The sequence below is a fragment of the Chionomys nivalis genome, chromosome 24 (genome assembly GCF_950005125.1).
Source record: "Chionomys nivalis chromosome 24, mChiNiv1.1, whole genome shotgun sequence".
Lineage (NCBI taxonomy): Eukaryota > Metazoa > Chordata > Mammalia > Rodentia > Cricetidae > Chionomys > Chionomys nivalis.
Genome location: NC_080109.1, coordinates 17930583 through 17939198, shown reverse-complemented (window position 1 = coordinate 17939198; position 8616 = coordinate 17930583).

Genomic DNA, 8616 nt, shown 5'->3' with positions numbered 1-8616 from the left:
AAAATATATAGAATAGAATCTGATTTCAGTGGTAAAGCGGTATGTTAGTGTGCTAACAGCAGAGGAAACAGCCTCACAGTTTCAGAGATTTCAGTCCTTTGTCATTGAAGGTCTGTAGTGATAAAGACAATCATAAGAAAAGGGTTTATTGTAGAGCAAGTCTTCTCACCACATAGCGGCCAACAAGAGACAAAGAAGGAGCCTGGGGAATATGCCAGGCATGCCCCCAGTAACATACTAATTATGCCCCTCCTGCTATAGTTTTACCAACTCCTAATTTTTCATTTAATTATGAATCCAGCAACGAATTCATCAGAGCCTTTATAATCCAATTTCTTCCCAAGTTTCATCAGTTGGCAAATAAGCCTCTAATAAATATTGCTTTTAGGAGATGTTTGTTGTCCAAATAACAAGAATATTTAGTTTTATAAAAAATAATCCCAGGAAGGTAAAGAACTCTAAGAGCTGATAATAACACTAACACAAAAGATGGAGGAGATAAGAATTCTTCCTTCTGCTTGGCATGTCCTTCCTCGTGGTTTTATGGGAATTCTGTCTGCTGCATCTTACATGGTTTTCTATCAGAACAGCAGCAGACACCACGGTGTTTAGCAGGAGATGGTACAGGTGGCAGCCCCAGTGTCATCCTGGTGGAATCTGTGGTGCCTGCCTGTGTGCACATGCAGTGGTGATGGAGAAGTAGGGTCGTTTGACAGGGGGTTCTCAGGGAACTAAGTCTTGATGCGGTTGACACAACACTGAGGCAATCTTGGTCATTCTCTTGATGTGGCCCCCATTGTATCCAGGGCGACTGAGGCATAAGAAAACTCATATTCCACAATCACTAGAGTGAGATGTGATGAATAGTGTAGCAGAGCTTGGTGTCATGGAAACTGAGTGGAGAATATTTGAGCTAGATCTTAAGGGCTTTTCAATAAGCAGGTAATAAAACAAAGAGAATTCTCTACAGAAAAAAATATTATTGCAAATGAAAATGCCCCAGATTTCATTTCTAAGTTGACTCCTAAATTTTTGAATTGTGAATGCCAAATAATCAGCATTCCATAGTCAAATTACAAATATGCTACTGTTAACTAAGGAAGGTGTGTTTTTGGAAAATGTGTGTGTGTGTGTGTGTGTGTGTGTGTGTGTGTGTGTACTTCCTGGTTGTTTATTTCCATCAACTTGACAGAAATAAAGTAGAGTAAAATAAAGTAGACATAAACAGGCTAAAGTCAGGTGGGAAGAGTGACCTTCAATTGAGAAAATGCCTCCATGAGATCACCTGTAGGCAATTCTGTGAGGTGTTTTCATGACTGATGTGGGAGTGTCTAACCCACTGTGGGTGGAGCCCCTTCTGGACAGGTGGGGTTCTGTAAGCAAGCAGGTTGAGTAAGTTATGAGGGAGCAAACCAGTAAGAAGCATCCCTGTATGGCTTCTGTTTAAGACTATCTCCAGGCTCCTGCCATGAGTTTCTGTTCTGACTTCCTTTGATATTACATTGTAATATAAAAATAGACAATGAAATGAACACTTTCCTCATTAAGTATATTTTGGTCATGGTGTTCATCACAGCTGTATAAACCTAACTTGTATGTGCCTGTAGATACATTCTTATGGTCTTTTAGTGTGATTTGCATATTAAATATAATATCATCCCCAAATTTATATGTCCATTTCATATTTTCAGTGAGTATTTAATCCACTGACTTTCTGTCTCTTTGATCTTCTATAAATTGGTCTGGAAATTATCATATTTGATATAACTTATAAACATCTTAAAATATTAGTAATTTTGCTTTAAATCTTATTATTGTGTGTGAGAGACCTTGCAACACACAGTTCTTTCCCTGAAATCCCTCCCAAGAGCTTAGGGAATCATACAGGAGAGGAAGTAGAAAAAAATATAAGAGCTAAAGGGGATGGGGGACATCTCTAAATCAACACGAGCAAAGCTCTTATGAACGCACTGAGATTGAAGCAACATGCATTGGGCCTATATGGGTCTGCATCAGGTCCTCACATATATATTATGCCTTTGGCTTCCTTCCTAGTGTTTTATGGGATTTCTTGGTGTGTGAATAAGTGGGCCTCTGGTTCTTGCGCCTTTATAGGCTTCTTTCCTTCTGTTGATTTGTCTCGTCCAACTTTTATGTGACAGTTTTTGTTTTAACTTAGTATGGTTCATTTATTTTTTTATGTTTTACAAATGCTTGAATGAATGAATACCTAGCTACCAGGGTAAAAATTAACAACTGAACTGTCATGTATTCCTGCTCGTAGGGGGAATCTCAGTTTTCTACAATGGACTGAGATTGGGTATATCAATCACTCCAAGGAAGGTCTCATACTTAGGATTAGTTGATCAATATATAATGGACTCCAGAAATTTGTGTGTGTGTGTGTGTGTGTACACTTTTATTTGATTACAGTTTGGTGGAATGTTTTTTTTCTTCTTGGGTGATTTTTTTTTGTTATATTGATTTGGGGACTTGCTATATTGGATTCTTGTTTGTGTTTTGAGAAAACTTAAAGTTGGGTGAGTGGGAATGGGGAAGGATCTGGAAGGACTCAGAAGAGGGGAAGAACATGACCAAAATATATTTAAATTAAAAAATGTCTTAAATAATAAAAGCATTTAAAAATTCCTTTTGCTCTGTTAAATCACTCCACTGAAGTTAAGAATTTTATGACCTAAAAAAGGAAGAGCTAAGGGCAGGAGAATTGTCTCAGAGTTTAAGAATGAATAACCTTCATTCAGAGGACCCGAGTTTGCTTACAAGTACCCTCATCATACATTTCACAGTATTAAAGTCTGTGTTTATTTCCTTTAAGCTTGGATGGCTTGTGAATAAAACAGTGACAAGGTTATGCCTTCTGTGGACAGATATTGGAAGAGGCTGCACATGTAACTGCTGTTTCTTTGTTTTCAGACTGCGAGGAAGCGCAAGCAGTGCATCGGAAAGGTCCAGCTGAGTTTCCCAGTGAGAGCTAGCATCAATACCCTAATCATGTGAATCCACAAACCTTCAGGTTTCTTACTATTCTTCTCATTGCTCTCACTGATATATCATAATTTGAAGAGTATAAAAAATCATCTGAGGTGGTTTGGTGGTTTTGTTTCAGTACATTTATCTGTTATATACTTCTGTTTTTATAAGGTGAATTTAATTTACCTCTATCCTACATGGATCTTCATTCTCCCCCAGATGTGACCACTGGAATCAACAACAATGACTGGCCTGAGCAAACATCCCCGCTGACACAACAGTGGCATGAATATTATTATAGCAAGTAACCATCCACTTCTTGATTGGATATCAGTCCCTCTTTATGAGGTAGAAGCCATTTCTGGCACTGGCAACAAGATCTAGAATCTATGATGGAATAACTCATACACCCTGGGGAGGAACCTAATATCATTATTCTGCTGAATGAGCATAATATTAGAGAATCTCCTAATGATTTATTATTCTACCCATAGTACAGGTATGCATATTACAAAGGCATAGTGATCTTCTCAGAAGAGAAGTCAATAAGACTGTAAGCCAGAGGTGTTGGGTGACTTCAAGGAAAGAGTATTTTCCAGATATAATGAACAAATGCACAAAGGAACTTAGAGTGATTGTGACAGCATGCACAAAACCCATATAAGCTTAAACCAGAAAAAATCTTGGCATGTGAGGAGTAGGGGACTGTATACCAAATCCCACTCTTAACAGAAAAACTATTGGAATTTGGTAGCTTCTGGGAGGAGGAGAGTGAGTTTTCTTTTTTTCCTTTTTTTTTATTCTTTTTTAATTAATATTTCCACCTGCTCCCCGTTTCCCATTTCCCTCCCCTCCTCCCCCCACTCCCCTCCCCCTATCCCCACTCCTCTTCTCCACCCCCCACACCATTCCCCCTCCCTCTCGATACTGAAGAGCAGTCCAAATTCTCTGCCCTGCGGGAAGACGAAGGTCTTCTATCTACGTCCAGGAAGGTGAGCGTCTAAACAGGCTAAGCTCCCACAAAGCCAGTTCATGTATTAGGATCGAAACCTAGTGCCAATGTCCTTGGCTTCTCATCAGCCTTCATTGTCTGCCATGCTCATAATCGGTTTCTAGCCATAAATAAAGGACATTGAGCATATAATTTGTGATCCTAGAGAAGCTAAATAAGAAAGTGAACCCAAAGAAAATCGTACAGTCCTCCGCCTGGAGAGGGGAAGTAGACAAGATTGCAGGGCAAAAACTGGGAACTTGCGGGTGAGGTGGCATGGGGCAAAGGGGAAATGGGATGAGAAACATGAGAAGGGGAGGATGGGAGGAACTCGGGGGATTGGGATGGTTGGGATATAGGAAGGGTGGATAACGGGAGCAGCGAAGTATATATCCTAACTAAGGGAGCCATCTTAGGGTTGGCAAGAGACTTGACTCTAGAGGGGTTCGCAGGTGTCCAGGGAGATGTCCCCAGCTGGTACCTTGAGAGTGAGTTTTCTTAAATGATGTGAGCCTGTTAGGTAGACCACACTTCAGGGCAGGCCCTACTCACAAGACTAGTTGTATACACAATGGGATTTGATGGGCTATTTTGATGGTGGCTGTTTGTTTAAGTTGGATAGATCTGAAAGAAGTTGAGGCATGGGGTGAATAAGATCAAAATACACTGTTTGAAATTCGTAAAGTATTAGTAAAACTATGACTTCTAAATATATATAACTATGCCACATTAATACTTGAAAAATTATATTAGGGTTTCAGTGGTCTTTGAGCACTGTTGACAACAGGCATTTAACATTACTAAATAAAGACACACTAGCTAAGTAATAAAATGGTCATTCATAAGGATCCTTTTAAATATCTGCAAATATAATTTGGGTAACTCATAAGCAGGAACCTCCCAACTGAAGAATTTTGTTCTTGGCATTCTTTTGTTGGAAACAGTAGGCACTTTTGGGTGTGCCCTTAAAATACTAAAATATCCCATTTGTCGAAAGCTTTAATGTTACTTAGAAAAACACTCAAGTGAAGAGACTGAATACAGATAGTTTTCATTGTTATTTAAGAAAATAAAATAATCACACTAACATTTCTGGTGTGATTTAGCTGAATACTTCTATCTGTTTCAATAGTCTTCAACACTGTGTTGTCTGAGGGGCAGTACTTACAGCTCTCTGTTCCTCACATGACACAGTTGTCATGTAAGAGAAGAAATTAAAATTAACTCTTAAGCTATTGGTCAGCAAAGGATGTCACTATACAGAACAGTCCATTGAATATCTCAGTTTGTCCAGGAAGTTAGCTTGTACATCTAGACAAGAAGTTCTAAACGATTTATTTGCTTTGAAGTACAATATTTATCTTAGACTATATGAATTGTGTGTGTATATATATATATATATATATATATATATATACAAAACTTGATGTGTCATTATAAAGTCAAAATAACTGTAGAATAGTCAAGTGTGTTTTCCTCTAATTTTATCTCTTAGAAACTTACCTTATGAGCCTCCCCCATTAGACTGTAAATTGCCGGAAGGCACAGTGTCTGTTTTATCCTGTAGCTTCGTCTCACACCTCCCATACAGTAAGATCAAACACTTGTCAAACCAAAGAAATGACTTCTTCTAATTGCTGTCTCCTTTCCATCTCTTAACACAATTAGCAAAAGCAGGCTTCTCTCATTCATTATTTATCCCCAATTTTAGGCAATATCCTTCTCACTTCACAGAAACTCTTCACACTTAACCAAAGTGAGCAATACTCATTTGCTTGCCTAAGTCAATAGTTTTTATCAGCCTTCATGCTTTTGAACCTTTTTACAATGTTAAGCACTTCTCCACACCTCATACTTGAAATTCCTTTTTCCCTTTTGGCTATTGTCAACCCATTCCACCTTTCCCCTTCTATGTAAAAGCATTTCTCTTTTGTGTTTATATTACTAAATCTTGCCTTCAAGTCTATTTACTGATCACTTCACTTACTGTTTCTGGACATTTTCTTCCACTCCGAGGCCTTCAGCTGCCAAACCTTAGTTGACAATACCTAAATCAATACTCACACTTTAGCATTACTTTCTAAATATTTTTCTTTGCATAGTGGCCTATCTCAATTCAGGTATAACTTAAGGCAACTTTCATTTCAAAAACTAAGGGACCCTAGCTAGTTTAGGCAAAATTAAAGAAAGGGAGAAAAGTTGCTTGCAGGAAAGATCACTGGAAAGTGACAGCAATCCTAGGGGTGTGCCTTGGTTAGACAAAGAAGTCAAAGTTCAAGGTGGAGGTGAGAAATTACCTTTTCTGTCTCTCACTGGATACGTTCCCTCTCCTCATACCTTTTTATGCCTTCTCCCCTACTGATGTCTTCTTCCCCTCTTGCTCAGTGGTTTCCAAATTTGCAAATACCAAGCTTCAGCTGTTCAGAAAAGTCTAAGGGTTACTAGAAAAAAAAAATGGGAACTCTTTGAAAACCGTGTACAGTGAGAAAGACATGTTTCAATAGCAGAAAACAATAAAGAGAAAAAGAGTCCCTTGAGCAGACTAAAAAAATCCCATTTCACTATCCTAGACACACGGAACACAAAATCCAGCAGCCAAACTTAACTATCGTCTATTGACCCAGACTTGCCTCCTGGAAGAAAGACAGAAAAGCAATCCATGTCCCTTCAGGAAAGGTCTGATTCTGCCCTGTTTAAGGTAGGAATTGCTGAATTTACCCACCAATATACTAGCATTTTTTAGTCTGCTGGTTAAACACTGAATCACGTAATGGTTCTGTCTTTCCCAACTTATTGACACTGCCTTCCTCTGCCCTCCCAGCAGATCCCTTCAAACTCATTTGTTTTTCCAGCATCTGCCCAGCAAATTTTACCGTGTCATTTTTTAGTTAAAAGCCCTCACAACATATACAATAAAGCAGGTGAGTGAGCTTTCTGTAGTCCCTCTGGATCCAGAGATCACTACCACCTCCTTGGGCAATTTGTTTTCAGGAGGTTGAAATACAGTATTTACCCAGCATCCTGGGCTTCTGTTTATGTCCATTTTTAGTCTCGGGATCACTTTGTTCCTGTGCTTATTTTACAAAATCTTCCACAATCTTCTGGTTTTACATTACAATCCAGTTCAGTCATCATCACCCTCTCCACAAAGTCTCTCAGCACCTTACAGAGCAAGGCAAGCTGTCTTATCGACCCCGCCTTACCTTCAAATCATACCATCAGTGCCTTTCTGGTCTTTGTGTGCATTAGTACATTGGCAAATTATGCATATTTTCCCTTCCTCCCTCAAAGCTCCACAAAAGTCGGGTATAGAGAAAGTGCATATGAATATCATAGATAAAAAAAGTAAGTATTTTTATTGCTGACTACAGATTTCTAGAGCATTTTTAAATTATAAGGAGTCTAAGGTTGGTGGACTTCCTCCTAAGAAAAACCATTCGATTTTAAAAATGGTGCTCAAGCTCTCCTTCTGTTATGTTTGAAGCTTTGAAACAGCGAGACCAGCACTAGTGTTAGGCTGAGAATGATATAGAAACAAATAACATTATTGCATATCAGGTTTACAAAAGTAGAGGCTCAAGGTGACGCTTCAGGAAGAACGGATTAACGGAGGTAGATAAGAAGCATTACAGAGGGGCTACACAAAGCAGAGGGTACATAGTTTTAAAGGCATCTAAAAGGTCACCTAAATGAACACTGTGTTTTTTCTTAATTCTGAATAAGTACGGTACATAGTGTACAAATTCTGTCCTCTAACTACTAAGTTATTTTTGCTAATTTACAGCCCCAGTAATGATTTATGATGCCTATAAAAACCAAACCTAGACAAACATTCTCAAGCACATAAACACTCATGTATACACGGCAGCCAGTGTTGATGGTTTTGTTGGCTGAGCTTTCAGCCTTACGGTTGAGCTAAAAGTGAAGATGACCAAGCCCTGAAGTGAGGGTTTGCTAAGGCTTAAGGGTGGGTATCAGATTTCCTGCCTAAGACCCCAAGTCAAATATCAAGCCAAGACAAAATGGTTTGCTCTGCTCTCTAGCTTTCGAACTCATTCATCAAGTATTGAAAATCCAACTAAGTGGTGAAACCTCACAGAATATAGCACAGTGTTGCCATGCAACCCGTTATCAATTATGCTCAGGATAAACCTGTAATAAGCAATCAGAAATTTTGAGCAAATGATGGCTACCAAGCAAAGAAGCCTTGATTTCTCCACTGCATTGCTTTCTTCACTAAGCATTGGCATTGAACACACAGTAGGATCTGATCGGGGCTCAGGTTGCCTGGAAGAGCTCTTCCTTGGCAGCCTTGGTTGCAGCAGTCTGAAAGAACAGCATCAAAACACAACCTTTGTTGTGAAGCCCCTCTCCTATTTGCGTGTTGACCTTGTAGCCAACAGAGTTTTGTATTAAGAGGATTCTGAGGCTACGATGGGGACCTACCCTGAGAAGGGGATATTGCTCTATGACATTTGCCCTTCCTCTATGTGAGAACTCAGCAATCAGACACCATCTGTGAACCATGAAGTTCACCTCATCAGACACTCAGTCCAGCGGTTCTTTCATCTTCGACTTCCCAGACTCCAAAACAGTGAGAAGGAAATGCCTGATATTTACTATCTTCAAAACAG